Source organism: Dermacentor albipictus, chromosome 8 (genome assembly GCF_038994185.2).
Source record: "Dermacentor albipictus isolate Rhodes 1998 colony chromosome 8, USDA_Dalb.pri_finalv2, whole genome shotgun sequence".
In the NCBI taxonomy this organism is placed as follows: domain Eukaryota; kingdom Metazoa; phylum Arthropoda; class Arachnida; order Ixodida; family Ixodidae; genus Dermacentor; species Dermacentor albipictus.
In genome coordinates this window covers 110,680,764-110,701,780 of record NC_091828.1, presented here as the reverse complement: position 1 = coordinate 110,701,780, position 21,017 = coordinate 110,680,764, and the positions used below count along the sequence as shown (strand labels likewise).

Below are 21,017 nucleotides of genomic sequence, written 5' to 3'. Positions count from 1 at the left end.
CAACAAACATGAAACAGGTCTAATTTTGTAGATGACACTGAGCCATCGCTCTCGTTACGTCAGTTTTAGAGGAATTCTGGAGCTTAGAGGGTTATTATCCCCAGATGAGACCTTCGAATGAGCACGTCCAGCCTAAAAGGAAAAAAGAAGTGTTTAACGCAGAAATACCTCCTCACCTGTGACCCTAAATAATGACTTATCTAGAACTGAGGTTTAAAAAAAGTAGTTTAAGAGGACTTCAAATTGGCAGCTTCCTCAAATACCATGCTGCCGTCACGTCCGTCAGGTTTGTGTTAGAAGCTCGCTCCGTGGAATGATGGCAATAGAAATGTTTATGTATTACAAAAGTGCTAAAAGCTAGTTACCCTGCCATAATAACGCCACCTCATACTGGTAGCACACAAAGGGAACACAAATAACCACGATGCGAAACGATTATCGGGAAATATTATGTTCAAATGGCTAAATGCATATCCACCTGAAAAGAGCAAATGATTAGAATGAGCCTTTCTCCCGACCCTTGCGAATAAATGGTTCCCAAATCATTAATATTTTACCTAAGGCAATCTACCCTACTTAGACCGGAGAGAGAGAGAGAGAAAAAGAAGAAGGAAACCGGGCATTTCAACGCGCTTATGTCTGCACCTATAGGTAGTTCGAATTCCACAACTTGCACTATTACATCATACTAAAGGACGTTGACTACAGCACAGGTCACATACGAAGTACGAAGCAGTTATGTACACCCTCAAAAATAATAATAATATTGCTCTACTTATTGCAACATCATGTTATTACAATAATAAACCACTGAAACTCTGCCCTTTTAATGAACTGCCGTATAATCGCTGGGTTCTTGCCTAGTTTGCCAATGTGGGCGGACACAATTATTTGACAAAGAAGCCAAGCTAGGAAAAGTAGGACCGAAGTCTCCACTGTGGAAGAATGCTGCTGCCAGAGTAAAGAAGTCAGGGAAGACGTGGATGAAGTCGTCTTTTTTCCTTACAGTGATAATAATTAGGTAGAGTTTATTTATTTGTACAGTAATTCCGTAGAGAACACAGCCAGTGACCGGCTCACTTACAGTTCTTGTATAGATGGTTGCATATGCGCTCATGGCGTATGTGTGCGTGGTCATGGGTGGACAGATTACCTCGATGACGGGGTTTCCGTAAAACAAAAATCACCGCAAGGCTTCGGGAAAAGGGGTTTTCAACAGCAAAATTTCGCAATGATGTGCAATAATTGTGCAAAATCTCTACAAACATTTTAGATTGTAATGGACGTTTTTAAAAGAAATAGCTTTACTGTAAACTCGGCGGTGATTCTGCTCAGTCGCTCAGCCGTTCTTGTCCTTTTTGTCCTTTTCAGTCCGTATTGGTAATACCTAGACTGAAATAACACATCATATCATCACACATTTTTGAGTTTTTATTGGAAAACGTTAGCTTAAAAACAACAAAGTAGGGCTGAAGTGTCGCATCGGCAGTTGTTTAAACTTTTTTCTGCAGTTAACGTAAGTAAATAATTAGAATACAATGCAAAGTGTACTTCGAGCAGCAGGGGGGTTTTCTATGCTACTGTATGCTACCAGAAGGTACATCCATCGGCTCCATTAGCACATTAACGCGAGATTTGGTCATGTGCCCACACGAATTGATAAGAAACTGTCGCTACTTTAAAGCGATAATAATGCACTACCGTCATAACTTCACTTCCCTAATAACTTGTAATGAAGCACGTTTATAACTGTCTAGCCTAAATGCGACACTGAAATGCGATACTGTATACTGAAGTCAGTATACTGTCTCACACAGCGTCTGAAAAAGCTAGCTCTCACAAAGAAAGAGTTCGAGAAACTGGAGCGTCACCAACGTGCATCATCTTTCATAGAGCGACTTTCGCATTGCAAAATTATGCGTGCGATCGGGGCATAATTGCTAGAGCATTGTGCTGTTGCGTTAAAAGAGGGAAACAATTCCGCCATCGCAATGCCGTTATAGGCGAACTTCGCCCATTTTCAGAGTATCCAACTCAAAACTTCAGGGGTGTTGAACGATCGACAAATCACGCGAGAAATTGCAATTTTGTAAAGGGTGCGATATATAGGCACGCCGTTTTGATTAATGACATTTTGGGTAGGAGCACCCGAGCGCCGATTTCCAGATTTCACAATTTAATTACACGGACGTGCGCGTTTCTCTTTATATCACACGAAAAAAAGAGGTTTTGTGCTCACTCTTTCTCTATTATTACTAACATTTTCCAGAAAGATAGCGTCTAGCAGTCCCGACAGTTCAATGAAACACTTGTCATAACTGTCACAGGGTTAAAGGAGAAAAATGCAAAGTAGCCTTTGTCAATTGGGAAGTTAGCAACCGCGAAGTTGGTGCCAGCATAATTTTGCGTCACCGCCTGTTGGCCGCTGAGGTTAGCAGCTATTCCGGAATTGTTTCCGCATGCAAGACTCCTTAGCTCTAAGTAGGCAAGATTTATTTTCTTAAAATACGTATCGGAATGGAACCATTGTTTCTCCGTTGTTCGCTGAAGTGCTAATTTTAATCTCATTTTTAGGCGGTTATGCATGAATTGACTCTTAATAATCTTGTGGCATCATGTTTATCTTTGCGACCTTGATGTCCTAACAGTGTGAGGTACCGCTGAGGTGCCAACCTAACAAACGCTCTGATCTTGTGTAAAACATTCACATTTCGGTTTCCATCGTTCACTAAGGCAAGCTCCTAAAACCAACTCTACTGACAAGACAGCAGCGTGGCAGTTGTGAAGACCTACTATTTTAGAAGTCCTTGTGCACCACTTTTGTCAAACCCAGTTCTAGCATAAATTATTATTTATGACCACAGGTGAGGAGTTATTTGCTGCGTTAAACTATTATTGCTTTTTGGGCAGGACGAGTTGTTTCGAGGATCTCGCCAAGGGGTCATACCCCTCTTTCATCCAGGATTCTACAACAACTGACGTCAAGACAACAATAACAAGGTGCAGCCTAAAAAAACTTGAGCTACCTCATACTTCCTGTACGTATCCGATTCCGATGGCGTTGTCGCACTCAAGTCGCCGTTGGGATTCATGCTGTAAATGCTTTCGCGGTTGTAATCAACCAGCAACTCAATTCTCACAGTTCCTTCTATATGGGCATCTGCAAAGTTCAAAAGTGATAATCATCATTGCCATCAACTCAGCATTTTCGCAGCCGATGCTGTTATTGTGGGCACGATAGCGAAGAATTTCACACGTACACACCGCCACCTTGTCTACAACCATTGCTATGCGGTACGCATGATGTAACGCTCCTCCAAATGCGGTTTCGTCATATTGGTCAGCACTTTTCATGTATAGAAGCCACTGCTCTCACAGTGTAGGTCAAGGTCAAAGCCTAGAAGCAAACGCCCTGTAGAGTTATTCACAACCACAGAAGCCAAGAAATAAAGAAGCCAAGAAAAGCACAGGACAAGTTGCTTCTAGCTTTCGTTGATGTGTGCCAATTATGAAATAACGGGAAGTGAAAGCGAATGGACTGAAAATTTGCCACTGGTGGTAGTCGAACCCAAGACATTCTCATGACGCTTCAACTGCATTACCACTTGGCCCCTACCACTACATTCGCATAATGAGAAAGTGCTGGGTTGGGCTCGTCAAGCACTGCTTTTGTCAACCTGTATTTTGCAAGGCTAAATACGACTGAGTAGCTAACAACGATTTCTTCTCTGCGTGGCTGCTACATACTTGGTTTCGTGTAAGTTGGAAGAGTGGAAGAATCGTTTGTCCTGTATCGCCCCGGCACAAGTTGGAATAGTGCGGTTAAAGCCATAATTAACAATTTCTCGCGCGTATCCTCCTGTCATGTGGACGTGCCGCTGCAGAACAGTAGCCCATCATTGGAAACGATATTTCTGACGTCCATTTGTGAGGCATTCCTACTCTGCGAAGATGGCTAATTTGATTTGTACAGCAAGGGGCGCGTTTCACGATTGGCAGCGTCGAACTTGGATGTTGCTATAAGACGTCCTGTACTTTTATTGTTTTTTTTTTGAAGCTGAATTTTGCTGGCGCCACCCAGTGAATCGTTGCGACGGGCCAACTCCTGGGCTTTCTTTTCGGAACGCTTCAACTGTTTCTCAGTAGAGATTTCTTTTACGGTCGGAACCAAGTTTTGCGCTGGCGACAGCACCAAAACTAACGCTAAGTGCGAGTCAATTTTTCTATTGACAAATAGGCTGCAGTTTCCCACCTTGTTCTGTACACTTATATATTAGTTATGAACTCGCGACTGAATGAAATCTCACCCGGTCGGTGAGCGTAAAGACGTTGAGGAGGACTTGCTGCTTGGTATTGCACGATTACATCATGCTAAAGCCTGTTGAGGACAGCACCAGTACACACCAGAAAAACCAGAAGCAACTTACCGAAGTCAAACTTACATTTCTGTGCTATCAAGCAATCATATATGCTTTAAATACAATACTTTTCCCCTTGGCTACTTCACATTACACAACAGTAAATCACTGCACCTCTCCCCATCTAATAAACCACCCTCCGATTGTTGGTTTCTTATCCAGTTCGCTGTATATATAGTTTGAGGACGTAAGTATATGAGAGAGAAAACAAGCTAACAAAAACAAAACGGTAGACTACCACAATGCAAGAATGCTGCGCTTCGCAGTCGGCGTCGCGGTGAAGTTCTGCATGAGTGAAAGCGGGCGAGGGTAAGCCGTCGAACGCGGCTCAATATCACGTGCGCGGGCGAGGAACGCGACTCGGATCAAACCCGGATGCGTGCCCTCTCCTGTTGCACTCGAGGCAGAAAGGTCAGGCTAGGGAAGAGGGGGCGTTTTAACGCGACAGCGTTAAGGAGCTCGTGTCACAGAAAAGCCGCTGTTGTCGGCGTCGGCGTCGTCGGCGTTGGCCGTGAGCGATAAATCTCAGCAGGCACTTCATGAATAAAAAACAACTTGCAAGATGCGCTGGGTGGGAATCGAACCAGGGTCTCCGGAGTGTGAGACGGAGGTGCTACCACTCAGCCACGAGCTCGATGCTTCAAAGCGGTACAAAAGCGTCTCTAGTGAATGCGGTGTTGCCTTAGAAACGAGCTGTTTCTAAGGCTCAGGCGTCCGTCGCTTGCTCAGGCGCACATTTCGTTGCCGCGCCGAACGCGGCGCTGCTCGACACTCACCGCGTCCGATGCGGGGCGCGTAGTCGCTGCGCCGTAGCCCACTGTCTTACACCCCTTGGCGGGTCGACGGGAACGCTGTCGCGTTCCACTCTTGAAGGCGAAGCTTAAGCGTCCTCCAATTTTTCTCCGGCGGCTGCTAAGGTGCTTCGATGTCCTCCTCGCCCGCCGCTCCGTACAGAGTGGACACAAACGCGGCGTCTGCTACTGCGTTGGCCAGGCGAATCCCGGACGCCGTACCAGACGCCCTTGGCAGACGCCATAGGGACGCGTTGCCGGCGCTGGTGTGTCTTGAAAGCGGTCTGCGACGTGGCAAAACTGCGCGCACACGGGGGCCTCATCTTTAAAACGATCTGCGATGTTTGCAGAGTGCGCGTAGTGCACGTAGGGCCGGTAGCTCCGTATGCACTGTGGTTTCCATGTTTCGTTCGTGTTAAAGCGACAGATGCACGCAGGTGAATTGGCTCGTGGGTGCTGCCGCGATTCCTAACTTCATAATTTTCACAGTTTCCTCTGTTATAGAGCGATGTGTGTTGATGTTTACCTGCGCGCTCGTGACACCGTGCTAGTCAATCTAGTTAAAACCCATTGACGGCCGTGTTGGTTTGTATCCATCATAGAATGTGTAAGTGTGACTGAACCAGGACGTAGAAAGAAGCGGACGCACGAAGACAGCGCTGTCTCCGTGCGTCTGATTCTTTCTACGTCTTCGTCGAGTCATGCTTACACATTCTTTCATTGTTAATTTAGTTAGAAGCGAATGTTTGCAAGTTTATACGGGCGATAAAACTACTATCCTCACTTCGTACAGCTATCTATCAATTTGCTATCGCAGTGAGTGCTTCGCCTTTCCGGTGGAACTGCGAATTTTTTCTTACGCTGAGAGTAACTCGGCGGCGTTTGTTGGTCGCTTGAATAAGTCTTACAGAACACAGCCGGTGACCCGCGCATCTCTTGCGTCATAGGATTGATGCTTGTATGTCCGTGGTGAATGATGAAGAGATTACGTCGGTAATGCAGGTGCCACAAAACGAAAATCTGCTCAAGGCCTCGAGAAGAGGCGGTTTCCGCTGCTCAATTCTAAAATGAACTGCTTCAAAACTTTATATGCGGGTACTTAATAAATTGTTCAACGTAATTACAAATATCTTTGTAAATATCTTTGTCGAAATGTGGTTGTGTACACTCTGCGCATTTGCCGCCTATTTCTGAAACTGATCTTTATGCTATAATGCACCAGATGAAGAAGCGCCTGGGTATGATACCATGGGTACGATACATGGGTATAATAAAATTCGCCTTAGAGATCTGTTCTACCATTTTAATAAGTAAAGGAAGTTATCCTCAAAATACTAAATGCAATATTTCAAACGGGTGATATACCGGATGAAATAAAGCTATGCATGGTAAAGCTATCCATAAAGTGCACTCTAAGTTGGTAGTAAGCTTCTCACACTAAGTTTTCACGTTGTCACGACGGTTCAGTCGAAAGAGGTACGACTTGGCCTGCAATAGCGCGCTTTCCATACGACGTGAGCAGCGAGAATGCCAATTCATTAATTACATAAATATTATTTTAAACTATAATAATAAATAATTATTTAGAAGAGAAAAAGTGCGAATAAATGACAACAATTTAACGTACTAAGCAATTTTCAATTTTTAAACAACTAATTAACAATTTAACGAACTAAACCTAGCCAACTTAGAGCGTGGAGTATAAGAGAGCTAATATGTCTACCCATATAGATGGTTTTAATTCCACAACCTGCACCATTACACCGTACTAAAGGGTCTTGAGTACATCACACACAAAAAAAAAGTCAGAAGCAAATAAATATATTTTTAAATATAATATTAATATTTTTTCATGCTGCAACATAATATTAACAGAATAATAAAAGACCGCAGCTTTCCCCTTTTAATGACCCGGTGTATAATCATTGGGTTATTGTGTCAAGTTTGCTAAAGTTGGCGAACGCAACTATTTGAGAAGGAAAGGCAGGCTAGCAAAATTAGGGCGGTACTGTCTACTGGACAAGAATGATGCGGTCGCAGGGGAGAATACAGAGCAGATGGTGGCACTGAAGATACGTGTTTTTCATAGACTGAGAAAAATTACGTAGCGTTTGTTGGTTTTTCCAGTAGTTCTGTAGATAACACAGCCGGTGACCGACGCATCACTAGCGGCAGTACAGATGGTTGTATGTGCGCGGTCATATAGTGGAGAGGTTACGTCGAAGACGTAGCTTTCGTACAACGAAACTCTGCGCGTGACCTCAAGAAAATACATGTTCAGCGGCAGTCTTGTGCAATCAAGTGCTTAAAAACGATTGTTGCGCGAGCGCCATAAATTGTGGAATGTAATTACAAATATTTTAGATTCGTAATGCAACTGCTTGAAAGAAACAATTTCGCTGAAAAATGGGCCGTGAGTCTGCAAAGTTGCCGAGACCTGTTCTCCTTTTGATTGTTATCTAAGGGTCAAATAATACATGAAAGCTTCACGCACTTATTAATTTGTCCTAGCAAGCACTAGTTTAAAAAGAAGCATGAACGAATGAAGTACTTCAGAAGCGGGTCTGTAGAATTTTCGCTCGAGATTATCTTTATGAAGCTATTAGAAAGAAAGATGCGAAATACCTTGAGCGAGAATGGGGGATTCCTAAAATAATTTACGTTACCAAAGCTGTACAGATCGGCTCCATTAGGACACAGGATGTAGCTAATTTTGTAGTTTTGCGTTACATTTATCTCCTGTTTATATTTCCGATCACAGGCTACTGAAACGCGGAATTCGCTTCCCTGCGTCCTCATCACGAAACTTGGCGTCTAGACGTCCGCCCTCTACATCACGCGCGCACGCGCTCTTGTCAAGAGTCTTGCGCGCTTGTCTTTCTTGATCTGACCCAGAATCATAGGACGTGCTCAAATTGCAGTGGTGTCTGCATTGCTTAGTTGAAGGACGTACACTCGGACGACGTATCTCACAAGAACTGGTGGATACTCCCAGGAAACTCCGTGTTGCCCTTCGGCTCAATCCACTGACTCCGCTGATGCGGTCATGGAGACATGAGCCACGGAGGCATTTCCAACGCCTCATCGCAGCGTCGTCTTTGTCAGTTACTGCTTTGCTATGCAGACGTAATACGTGTGCACATCCTGAAGTTCTACGCATTGCATGAAACTCGCTCTTTAAAGAGCCGAATGCATTCGGTTCTGTGGTGCCAAGATGACTTCTTGTACGTCACCTCCCGCGCATGATTATTCGCTCTTTGTAACGCATTTTGAAAACATGGCGCTTACGACAATGCAAATAGATCCTGGTTTCCGAGGACCTCACACAATTCTTAGTGGGCTGCCTCGGGTTCCACCCGAGCTAGCTGACTGTCTTTGGGCACGACGATCCCCTGATGAGGTGAAGTCGGCATTATCTTCCGTGAAGTGTGGCTCGGCTCCAGGGCCGGACGGGTTACCCGTTGAGATAAATCTAACGCTCGGGGATGGTATTCGTGCCACTTTCCTATCTTATAACAGCCGCTGCTTCGAGAACATTGAATTCCCGGCTAGTTTTCGCGACTCCCGTATTCTGCTGATAGTTGAGCACTATCGATTATCAGTTCGTCCAGAGGAACGGAGGCCAATCATACGCTTCTAAATGCTGACTACAAAATCTTCACAACTGTTGTCACTCGACGCTTGGCAAGCCTGATGCCTTCAATAATAGGACAACATGAGGCCTGCTTGGTCCCTGGGAGAGAGACACACGGTCTTTCTTTCGTCACACGTGGTATAATGACGTACTCGCTGACCGAATCAGAACGAGGTCCCTTGGTTTCTCTAAAGACAGAAAAAGGCAGTCGATCGCCTTGAACATAGCTACATACATATTCAATGTACTGACCTTGTTCGGCTTTTAATAAAGAAGTTGTCGAACTTACTACGTAAGGCCATTAAAATGCCAAAAGTACATTATTTCTTGATCGTCGTGAAAGTGCGTCATTCTCCGTCACTCGTAGTGTTCATCAGGGGGGTGTTTTGTCCGCAGCACTCCTTCTGCTAAGCGTGCAGCCATTTCTGGGCTCGGTACTGAGATATCCTTACGTGCGCGGTCTCCCTATGCCTGGAAGCTATGTTGTGAAGGTGACAGCCTTCGTTAATGGTATCTCACTGTATCTCGGGAACGAAAACATGTCGTAGCCTTCGAATTTTCACCGAGTATGGAAATACTTCAAGTGCTGCGCTACATTTTGAAAGTGCCGTTACTTCTACGCTGGCTTCCCACATACATGCTTAGGTACCCTTTTCCGTCTTCAAAAGGGCGATTTTAATTGCATTTTAGGCGTTGGTTACACCTATAATGGCATATAAGACTCTGTGTAGCTCTCAATTCTTGCACATGTAATGCGAAATATTCACGACGTTCAAGGGTGTGATTTACCCCTATTAGAAACAAGGCACTTAGCACATTCTGTATGTTGCGGTCGAGTGTGGTACGTTTGTTACGTTGTACAGGTACCATTACGAGTTACTGGGTCCTAGCAGTCCCTTCTTGGGTCCTTCTTCTCAGAAGCAATTATATATATCTTCATTTGTAATATTAATCTTTTTTTATGTTGCAACATCATATTAACAGAACAATATACGACCGCAGCTCTCTCTTTTATTTGAACCACCGTATAATCATTGGGTTATGGTCGGGTTTGCTAAAGTGGGCGAACCCAATAATTTGAGGAAAAAGACAGGCTAGAGAGAATAGGACGGTACTGCCTACAGGAGAAGAATTCAACGGTTGCAGTGGAGAATAAAGAGCAGATGGTGTCACTGAAGATACGTGTTTTTCCGAGACTGAGAATAATTAGCGTTTGTTGGTTGTTCGAGTATTTATGTAGAGGACACAGCCGGTGACCGGCACATCGCTAGCGGATGTAGAGATGGCTATATATTGGAGAGGTTACGCGGTCATAGTGGAGATATTATGTCGATGTTGTAGCTTCCGTAAAATGAAAATAAAAGTAATAAACAAAACGTCAAAGAAAAGTCATTTGCAGTGGCAGACTTGTACAGTCAAGTGCAACAAAAACGCTTTATGCGTGAACGCAGTAAATCGTGGAAGGTAATTACAAAACTTAAATTTGTAATGCAACTGCTGAAAAGAAGCAGCTTCGCTGAAAACTGTGCCGTGATTCTGCGAAGTCGCTGAGAACTGCTCTAGTTTTGGTTGATATTGAAGGGGCAAAACTTACATGAAAGATTCACGCACTTATTAATTTGTCCTAGCAAATGCTAGTTTAAAAAAAAAGGAAGAACGAATGAAATATCTCCTACATAGGCCTGCACAATTTTCACTGGGGACAAATCTTATGAAGTAATCAGAAAGAAAGCTGAAAAATACTATGAGCGGCAATGGGGGCTTTCTAAGTTACTATACATTACCAGAGCTTCACTCATGGGCTACTTTGGAACACTGTAATTTCCTCAGCTCCGGATATAGTCTTCAACGTATGATTGCTTTTATGCTGTCTCGTAAAACATCAAATAAACTTTTTTTTAAACAGTATTCGCTCTCTATACTGTATGTCGGTCCCCTTGATTTCTGTGTGTTCTCGCATTCATGATAACCGCTGTATATACACGTCTCATACCATCGCTAGAAAACCATGTAAAGCAGCACGATCATCCTAGACAACCACTGTGTGCACTGTATATATTGAACATAGGCCTGTGTAGTTATAATAATAATAATAATATTTGGGGTTTTACGTGCCAAAACCACTTTCTGATTATGAGGCACGCCGTAGTGGAGGACTCCGGAAATTTCGACCACCTGGGGTTCTTTAACGTGCACCTAAATCTAAGCACACGGGTGTTTTCGCATTTCGCCCCCATCGAAATGCGGCCGCCGTGGCCGGGATTCGATCCCGCGACCTCGTGCTCAGCAGCCCAACACCATAGCCACTGAGCAACCGCGGCGGGTGCCTGTGTAGTTATAAGTTAGTGAGTGTGGACTCTGGCACTTGTTTCGAAACGTACCATGTATTCAATGCTTTGTAGATTGTATATGTTATCGTCCTGGTGGAATTGTGCCGTGATTGTTACTAAGCGTTTGCATCGTCTCTTGTTGAAATAAACTTTTTTTTTCTAAACACCACTGCTTTACTTTCCTCTCTTGTTTGTACTTCCGATCACACCAGTTACACCTGAAGTTTGCTCCCCTGCTTCCTCACCAGTAAAACCTTTGGGGTTCAGACATCCGCGTTCTTCACGACGCGTGCTCGCGCTCTAGTCAAGAGTCTTGCGCGCCTCTCTTTCTCGATCTGACGCAGAGTCATGGGACGCGCTCGAGGTGCAGTGGCGTCTGCATTGTTCAGTTGAAGGACGTGCACTCAGACAAAGTATGCTAGAACTACTGGCGGATACTCGGACGAAGCTCCGTATTGCCCTTCGGATGAATCAATTGGTCTGTCGCGTTGCGCTTGGGTATAACCACGCTCTCGCGCTGGGTTCGCGTTACCATCCTTGTCTGTCCGCTGCCGACTGCTTGGTCTGCGCTTTCTGCTCTGCCTGTTAAAGCGTCATCAGTGTCCTTCGCGTGAACCCGCCTGCTATTTCTTTGGCTCAAAGACTCGTTACTTGTTACCGGGCATGCACTTAAATCGCGGACCGCAACTGTTAACCACACCGGCATTTTACTCTACGGCCGTCGCACTTTATCCGCAGAAACAACAAGTGTGACCTGATGTAGATGTTCTCGAAAAGCGTGTAGTAGAACCAATGTCAGCCTTACTGCTTCCTCTAGATTCCCGCGGGTGTTCTCCCCGCTTACTTAGAGTTGTAGTAAAGTGAATGATAGCCACGAAACGCAATTTTCAAGTCTCTAACGAAGCTGACATATAATCTGTTCCATGTATTATCCATACGGCATGTCTCCATCCAACCTAAAGAAATGTGAGATAAAAAGAATATGCAACGGTGCTTATTTATTTATTTTTTGTTTTAATACTAAAAAAGAAACGCTGTTTGCTGGAGCTATGAATGTGTAGGTCGTTAATCCGGTATGCTAAGCTGCCATTATTCGAGAGATTTTACAAACACGTACAGAAAGGAAGCCGGAGCCTCCCACTGCTTAAGGCATTCATTAAACGACAGGATATTCTCGTGAAAACGGCAAGGAATAAAAGCGTGTGCACCTCTCGAAAAACTTTATGACTGCGTAAACAAAGTAGACCTCACATTGTATTCTGCACGGCTCGTATGTCCTTGCATCATAAAATAGAACCAACGGCAAAAACTTTATATTCAATATACTGCGATCAAACACCCATAGGTTCACCACACAATCTCTTATAGAGAACAAAAGGCACATATTGCTCACTGAACTTATAAACAAGAACAAATACGAGGGATGTTGTCCTGCTTTCACCAATGGAAAAAGAATGTATAAAACATTGTTTAGATAATTTTTTTCACACTGCATAACCCAGAGATGACGATAGGAACTAGAAAGTTTCAATACGATATTCGTTGTGCGGCAGCATATATTATCCTCCTGAACAGGGAGTCATAAATACTCAATCTTGATAAGATAATAGATATAAGATTACAAATATTGTTATAACGTAACGGGTAGTATTGTTACAGCAAAGCGTCAAATATGCAAAGAAAATATTCGCGAACCCTATATAGAATCAGCTTTCAATTACCATCAGCATAGCACGTGATTCAGAAAAGTATTCGTTGTTGCGAAATCAGGGTTTGAGATATTGCCATGAGTGGTGCCGTCCAAGGTGTCGGGCGAAGTAGAGTCCAGAGAAATGAATAAATGTACTTTATGTGTAGTATTTAGATGCCGAGGTTTAGAAGGAATACACGTGAGAGCGTTGTACTCCCCGCTTAAGTGACTTTTCCATCCACCCAAGCTCCTATAGCATTTCTTTCCAGTAGCAGCGCCTAACAGGTGGCGTTAATTCACGCCGAGGTTCTGTCCGGCTTGAGAGCTTTGGCAGTTGCCGCGTTCTTTGCTGCCAGCCACGCGAGAGTGATTCTGTCGAACTTGCACCATTGTCCATTCGGGTTCTGAACTATACGGAAGAGATTGGGCCAACAATGTGGGCTTGCCACCGTGAGTAACCCACATTCCCAAGCCTTAAATGCGCACAAAACCCCAGCGGAGACAGGGAACGTTCAATGCCTCTGTTAACGATAGAGTGCCCACTTGAGCGACTACCTGCACAATGGTTCTTGTGAGTTACCGGCAAGTGCGTGGGTCCTGTCACTTATAGACTCTTCCTTGTTCGCGTTACGCTGATACAATTACTCGCAATGAATCACTGACAAGCCCAAATTGCCACCATCTTTTTTCGATGACGTCTAGTATAGGTGAGCTGAACACTTCGATTGGCGCCGGCTACTGCTTTTAGCTGGGCGAGAGATATTGAAAGCACGAAGGTGACGACTTGCACTATTTCATCATATTATAACTTCATTACTAAAAAAAAAGTCACCACCAGTTTTTCCAATTCACACTGCCATTTCTGTACTATGTCGCAATGATATATATCTTTAAATTAAAGGGACGCTAAAGACAAACGTAAAGTCAGCGTGGACTGTTGAAATACCAGTCCAGAATCCTCACAACAGTTGTTTCGAGCCATGAAGAAACCTTACTTGGTGAAAATCACCTCTGAAGGGTCGGGATACCTTTAGCGCAATTTAAATCGCCCTCCCCCGAGTGGGGGACTGGTGACGTTGCATACGGCATGCCCGCCTTTGCAGCCGTCTGTCAGTAAAATAGCGCCCGGCAGACGGCGCTACGGTTTTTTGCGCGAAACGCAACCACGCGATCAGGGAGAAACCGAGCCAAGACAGATCGTTAGGTTTGCCCATGGAGGAAGGATGAACACTGAGGAGGGGCCCTCACGTTACTCTTTGTGAAGCTAAGCGAAGCGGGAAGTTGGTATTGCTCCGCCATCATGTCGGACAAGTTCTTCTCTCTTGTTTACATTTTTCGGGAAACCACGCCCCGCTGCTCGCAACCGGGATTCTCGGACGCGCGCACTCCGCAGCATTACTAAACAAGAGGATGTAATCGCGATGTCTCATCGCATTACCGTTGCCGAAGACATGTTGGAAGGACTTCATAATGAACTTCGCAAATGGGGACGTGGGGTCAAATCGGCTTTTTTTACCGGTTTCCCGAAAATAAACATGCTTTATTAGCCCCGCCAACTAAATTGTTCTCATCATCCGCAGATACCTGTAGCCGCCCAGTTCCTCAGTGTTCTTTCGAAAAAGGTCACCTTCATGGCTCACTTCTACGTGCTTTTCTCTGCTTGGAACACCTGGGGCTCTCGGACGGACTAGCGGGCTTGACGTCCGGCCATACGAAAAAAGAATGTACGCATTCCCACTGAATTACAAGAATTCACTGAAGATACGTACGACACTCTCACCCACTTGCGATCCATCTGGAGTTTATGAACACAAACATGTATTCTCGCTGTGGCTTGAGGAATCATCGAGCTTTTTTATACAAACTTCAGATGGCCGCGCATCACTACGACAGCGTACCGGTGACGAAGCAGAGCGTCATTTCTGACTACGCGTTTAGATTCAATGACTGCAGCCTGAGCTGCCTTCTTTTCACGGCGACCCGCCGTGGTTGCTCAGTGGCTATGGTGTTAGGCTGCTGTGCACGAGGTGGCGGGATCGAAACCCGGCCACGGCGGCCGCATTTCGATGTGGGCGAAATGGGAAAACACGCATGTACTTAGATTTAGGTGCACGTTAAAGAACCTCAGGTCGAAATTTCCAGAGTCCTCGACTACGGCGTGCCTCATAATCAGAAAGTGGTTTTGGCACCTAAAACCCCATAATTTTTTTTTTCCCACTGCAAGTGAAGCTTCCCGGAGCCAAATTTTTCTGATAGTTTGCGCACGGTGCCGAATAGTATACACGCGTAGACCTGGCCTACGTGCGACCATGGAACAGCCGTTTGATGTGTTTGTTAGTGTACGTTTTGTGGAGCCTTGCTAACTCTTGCAGCGGATCCGCTAACCTTCACTTCCCTGCACTTCTCGCGCACACAGATGAAATACGCCTGCGATAAGAAGGATTCGTTCCTGAATAAGTCAAAGCAGCCGCTTCTTTCCCTCTTTCCCGGATGAAGCGTCGACTAGCCGGCACACGGTGCCGAAGGCAGCAAAATGCACATATTCGGCGCAACGTTCAATCAGTACGTGTGTTGTCGTAAACCTGCATGGGTGTGTATGAACCGCGAACGCGGTCTGCTTAAAAGACTTCGTGCTGCCGCAAGTAGTGCAAGGAACAACCAACAGTCGAGCAACATGTGTTTTAATATGCACTAAAGCAAGTTTTTACTGAACACGAAGTTCTAAATCCAGAATTATGCATTCTTGAATAACGTACGTTCTAAGTGCCATGACTGCACCATGCGCTGTCAAGAGCAGGAATCACTGACCTGCAAGGCGTTCATTGACAGATTTTGAAACGCATCGCTTTCTACCTGCGATGGTACGTTAGTACATCCCGCCGCAAAATTTCCCGCGGACATTCCTTCGTCAGTTGCCATTGCCGTGGCCAGGTACATTGCGTACAGCGTTGCATGCGCGTTCAGTTCAGAAGCTCCACTTCCTGCTGGCCCACCTGGCCACAGCAACATCCGGGAGACCGCGGTTCAGATAAACACGGTGCAACAAAACGCGGAGACTAACGCAAACTGGCCCACACGACGCCTGTGTAACGATGCGAAACCTAAGGAGCAATACGTGTGGCGCACAGAACCATAGTGACCTCAAAAAATGGCCGCTACAGCAAAAGAAAGAAGAAAAAAAAACAAGAAACGGAAAGTCAAACGTGTCGTTTTCTCCACACTTTTCTCCTACCGACGCAGGGGTTAGGGCATCTCCTTATTAAATGTTTTCCTTCCTGTATCGGGAGGTGCTGCAGTTGCACTTGGTCAAGTGGCGTGGACCGTACGGGCATCCCACGACATCACGTGGAGGAGGAAATGTCTGCTGCTTGCAATTTGAGGGAGTTTGGCGAACCAGCAAAACCAGCGCAGCGCTAGGCGATTATGAAACTACTGAAACGCGAAGCCGTGGGCGGCATAGTGTCGAATGAAAGCGAAGCATTTCCACCGCTTGCCTCATTGTCAAAAGTAACGTCAATGAGTCCTTCTTGATAAACACGAACAGAACTGGACGAGTACCAACTTATTTCGTCTTGTAATGCAGTGCAGTCATCTTTTTATAAGGAGAGGTTCACTGCCGATGACATAAATAAAATCAGGAGTGTCTTTGTCATCGGCCTAATACTTGAACATCGCAGGATAAGAGCAAATTGTGTATTACATTTACCTCGATTTCTCGGTTACTAAAAGCCATGTTCGCGATAATACTTATGCCGTAGGCTTCCATGAGCAAGAATATATCAATTTAGTTAACTTGCTTTTTGTATGTAGTGTAACGAATATATAATAATATCTTTTGTTTCTTAAATTATTACTTATACAATAATAAACGACTGCGGCTCCCATGGTATATTAAACCGCCCCATAAACCCCGGGTTCTTGTCCAGTTTGTTGTACTGACTGAGCGCAATTATTCGGGGAGAGAAAAGAAGCTAGCAAAAATAGGATGGGTGCCTCCACCGTGGAAGAATGCTACTGCTGCAGTTAAGAAGTCTGTGAAGAAGGAGTGACTGAAATTGTGTCTTTTCCTTGCGGCGAGAATAATTAGGTAGCGCCTTGTTTTGTCAAGTAATTCCGTAGTGAACATAGCCGGTGATCGGCGTATCTATAGTTGTAGTATATATGGGTGTATGTGCTGGCCATGGGTGGACAGATTACGTCGATGATGTAACTTCTGTAAAGCGAACATCTGCGCAAGAGGTCACGAAGAGAGGTTTTCCGCTATAGAATTCCGTAGTGAAGGACTTCTTAACGCCGTCTGTGGGCGATGTATTCATTTGCGCAGGGTGACTGACTACAAGCATTTGACGTTCGTAATGCAACTGATTACAAGAAGCAGCTCCGCTGAAAACTGGGTCATCATTCTACATAGTCGCTAATGCCTTCATTCCTTTTTTGGTAATATCCAAGTGGCAAGTAATACACCATAGCATCAGACATTTATCATATCGTATTAGTAAAGAGTGGCCTAAAAAGAACGAAGAACGCATAATGTATTGCATTACTGTTTGTTTACACTTTTCACAGGAGGCCACCTTTACAGGGCAATTGCACAAGAACCTCAAGAATACCTGGAGGAGCAATGGGGGTTTTGAAAGCTACCGTATGTTACCCGAGCTTTCTGTCATTGGCTCCATTGGTATGTCCATCCTTTTTCTTCGCAATCTTTGTCTCTATAATGATGCATTAGAGAAAAAACTAAAGTTATAACCAGTAATAGATGACTCCGGCGTAGCTGCTTGGCTTAAGTACCGGAGTCGATACCAAGGGCAGTACTCCGAACACAGCGTTTCAAAGCACTAGCTCTCACGAGGAAAGAGTTCGAGAAACTAGAACGCGATACAGGCGTTCGAAGAGCCACTCCGGCACGGCAGAAGCTTCGTTGGGATCATGGCGTAATTGCTAGAGCATTGTGCTGCTGCACTAAAACACCGTATCTATTCCACCTTCACTCGGGTAATTTCGTAATACCATTATAGGTGGACATCTCCCACTTTCAAAGTGTCTAATACAAAACTTCAGGTCTGTCGTGCGAGCCACACAATATGCGCGAAATCGCAAATGTTTCTTTAGAGATGCGAGGTATCGACACGTTACTTTGATAAAGGAAAGCTTGCATAGACGGCAAACGTGCCCAGCTTTCCAGGTATCACCATTAGGGTACAGAGACGTTCGCCTTTCTCTTAAAGAAAAGTCACGGAGAGCTAGACACGATATGGCTTGCACAAGTGAAGATACTGCTCTAGAAGAGGAGGCCCGGTCTCTACCACGGGTCCTGCTGCTCCGCCGGGGAAATCAGTGATGTTATTTTTTAGGTAGATCGCCGTTACGCGCGAGAAAGGTATAATCCTGCATTACTGACTTCGCAGGAGCGAGAAAGTGCTCCTTCTTCACGTCCGATATAACTTTAGACACAGCGTTAACGTTTTCGGAGTGTTCGTTGATCTCACTGATTTTGCGATCACTTCACGAGAAACCCAAGGTTTCCTATGTTATCGTTGCCACCCACACAAAAAACGCACGCACGCACACACACGCACGCGTGCGCGCACACACACCCCCACAAACACACGCACACACACGTACACGGACGCACACAAGCACACACACGTACACAGACGCACACAAGCACACGCACGCACACACACACACACACACACACACACGCGCGCACGCGCACACGCGCACGCACACGCGCACGCGCGCGCACACACACACGCACACACACACACGCGCGCACACACACACACACACAAGCACACACACACACACACACAGACCCATACACACGCATACATGCGCCCATGCACGCACGCACGCAGGCCTTCAAGTCGCAATGCTTGCACGCAAGAAAGTTATCCGCAGTACCTAGGCAAAATGAGACATTCAAGGAGCAAAAGGATCATAATTTCTTTCGAGCGCATGCTTGTACTCACGCCTGCGCGAAAGCGGCTGGCGACTGCTGAAATGAGACCCTCGTTTTGTCCATGGGGAACCCAGCTGCCGCAAAGGCGGCGCTAGCATAAGTTTGAGTCGCCGTCTCTTGGCCGCTGAGTAAAGCAACCATTCCTGTTAGTTTACCGCGTGTTCGAGAGGATCGAGAAACGAGAGCGACATGACGGAGCAACGGCAGCACGTAAAAGAACTTCTACTTGACAGAAGAAATAGTTCTCAGGCTGGTACAAGGTGTATCACAACGTAGGCGTGATGAGTGCTATCATATCGCGTTGCAGGCGTCACACATTTGGGGGTGTCAAAGGAGACCAATGGGGAACCGTTGGCGCTATTCAACGCTCAGTGGAATAATATAAAACGCTATTATAATATTTAAAGTTTTCGTATCAAACTAGTGCCGACATGCAGCAGCTCAGCAGGAACGCTGCAGTGTGATCACAGCTGCGCGCGCAGGCACCATTTCTACGCCACTGAAGTGACCGAGCGAAGCGTTGGTGGTGCGGGCGATTCGCTTCCTCGCTTTTGCAGGCAAAGGTAATCCGCAACTATGGAGGCCCGCTATAACCCTCCGCGCATGAACCGCTGCAGTGGACAGCACAACAACGTCCGCAGCGGCTGCGCCATCAGCGTGAATGCTACTACAGCCACGGCTCACTACCGCAAATCACGGCACACGTCGAGGACGACTGGACGAAGACAAGGAACTTCCCTAAGGCAGAACCTTCTGGTCACTTAGTTTAGCAAAATCCAAGGGAGACCAGTGCTTCGACGAAATACTTATAAGAAAACCACACACAATTCAGGAGAGCACGTTGTTGGGCGAATCGGTCGTACATACATAGCCGGCGCCCGTCCATGTCCTTACTCGTCCGTGTCTTTTTTTAGCGCAATTCCCTTCTTTAAGTAACCACACACTCGTTGCGCTATGCACGCACTGAGACACCTAGACTATAACGTGTCTCTGTCGCTCTTTTGTTTGTGTTCCGTCGGAGCGTTGGTCTTCCAGAACATAGACAAGCACCGTGAAAATCCTGACTGTCTCTTGAGTGACTGCCTAAACTAAGTGTTCATATCGTCTGATGTTAAAATAAGCTTTTTCCAAACACCACTGCTTTACCTTAATCTCCTTTTTACACTTCCGACCACACCAGTTATACCTGATGTTTGCTTCCCTGCTTCCTCATCTGTGAAACCTTGGCATCCAGACATCCGCGTTCTTCACGACGCGCGCTCACGCTCTTGTAACGAGTCTTGAGCGCCTCTCTTTCTTGATCTGACCCCGAGTCATGGGACGCGCTCAAGGTGCAGTAGCGTCTGCATTGTTCAGTTGAAGGACGTGCACTCAGATGATGTAGGCTGGAAGTACCGGCGCATACTGGGACGAAGCTCCGTATTGCACTTCGGGTGAATCCACTGAATTGTCGCACTGCGCTTAGTCAACTACGCTCTCGGGACCAGTTCACGTTCCCATCCGTGTCTGTCCGCGGCCGGTTGCTTGCTCTGCCATTTCTGCTCTGCCTGTTAAAGCGTGATCAGTGTCCTGCGCGCGAACCCGCCTGCTATTTCCTTGGCACAAAAACACGTTACATGTTACCAGGCTTGCACTTAAATCGCGGACCACAACCGTTAACCTCACCGGCATTTTACTCTACGGCCGTCTCATTTTATACGCAGAAACAACAAGTGTAACCTGATGTAGATGTTCTCGAAAAGCGTATTGTGGAACCAATGTCAGCCTTACTGCTCTCTCTGGTTTCCCGCCGGTGTTCTCACCACTTACTTAGCCTTGCAGTGAAGTGAATGATAGCCACGAAACGCAATTTCGAATGCTCTCACGAAGATGAGGTGGAGAATACAACGACATATGATGTATACCATGTAGTATTCATACGGCAAGTCTCGATCAGACTAAAGGAAAAGTGACATGAAACGACTATGCAACGGTGCATTAATTTGTTTATATTTATTGTTTCAATATTGAAAAAACGCTGTTTGTTGGAGGTATAAATGTGTATGTCCTTAAGCCGGTATATTAAGCTGCCATTATTGGAGAGATTTCACAAACACGTACAGAAAGGAAGCCGTAACTTCTCACTGCTTAGGGCATTAATTTAAGGGAAAGAAATTCGCACAAAAACGGCAAGGAATAAAAATGTGTGC

At 45.6% G+C, this 21,017-nt stretch overlaps 1 long non-coding RNA gene across 1 annotated transcript in view; it reads left to right on the top strand.

The window, feature by feature from the left end:
• Nucleotides 1–17,548, top strand: part of LOC135915650 (uncharacterized) — a 159,212-nt gene extending 141,664 nt beyond the window's left edge. The window contains exon 3 of the long non-coding RNA XR_011507761.1: nt 17,430–17,548. This is a non-coding gene — a long non-coding RNA (uncharacterized lncRNA). The remainder of the gene's footprint in view (nt 1–17,429) is intronic.
• The last annotated feature ends 3,469 nt before the right edge of the window (nt 17,549–21,017 follow it).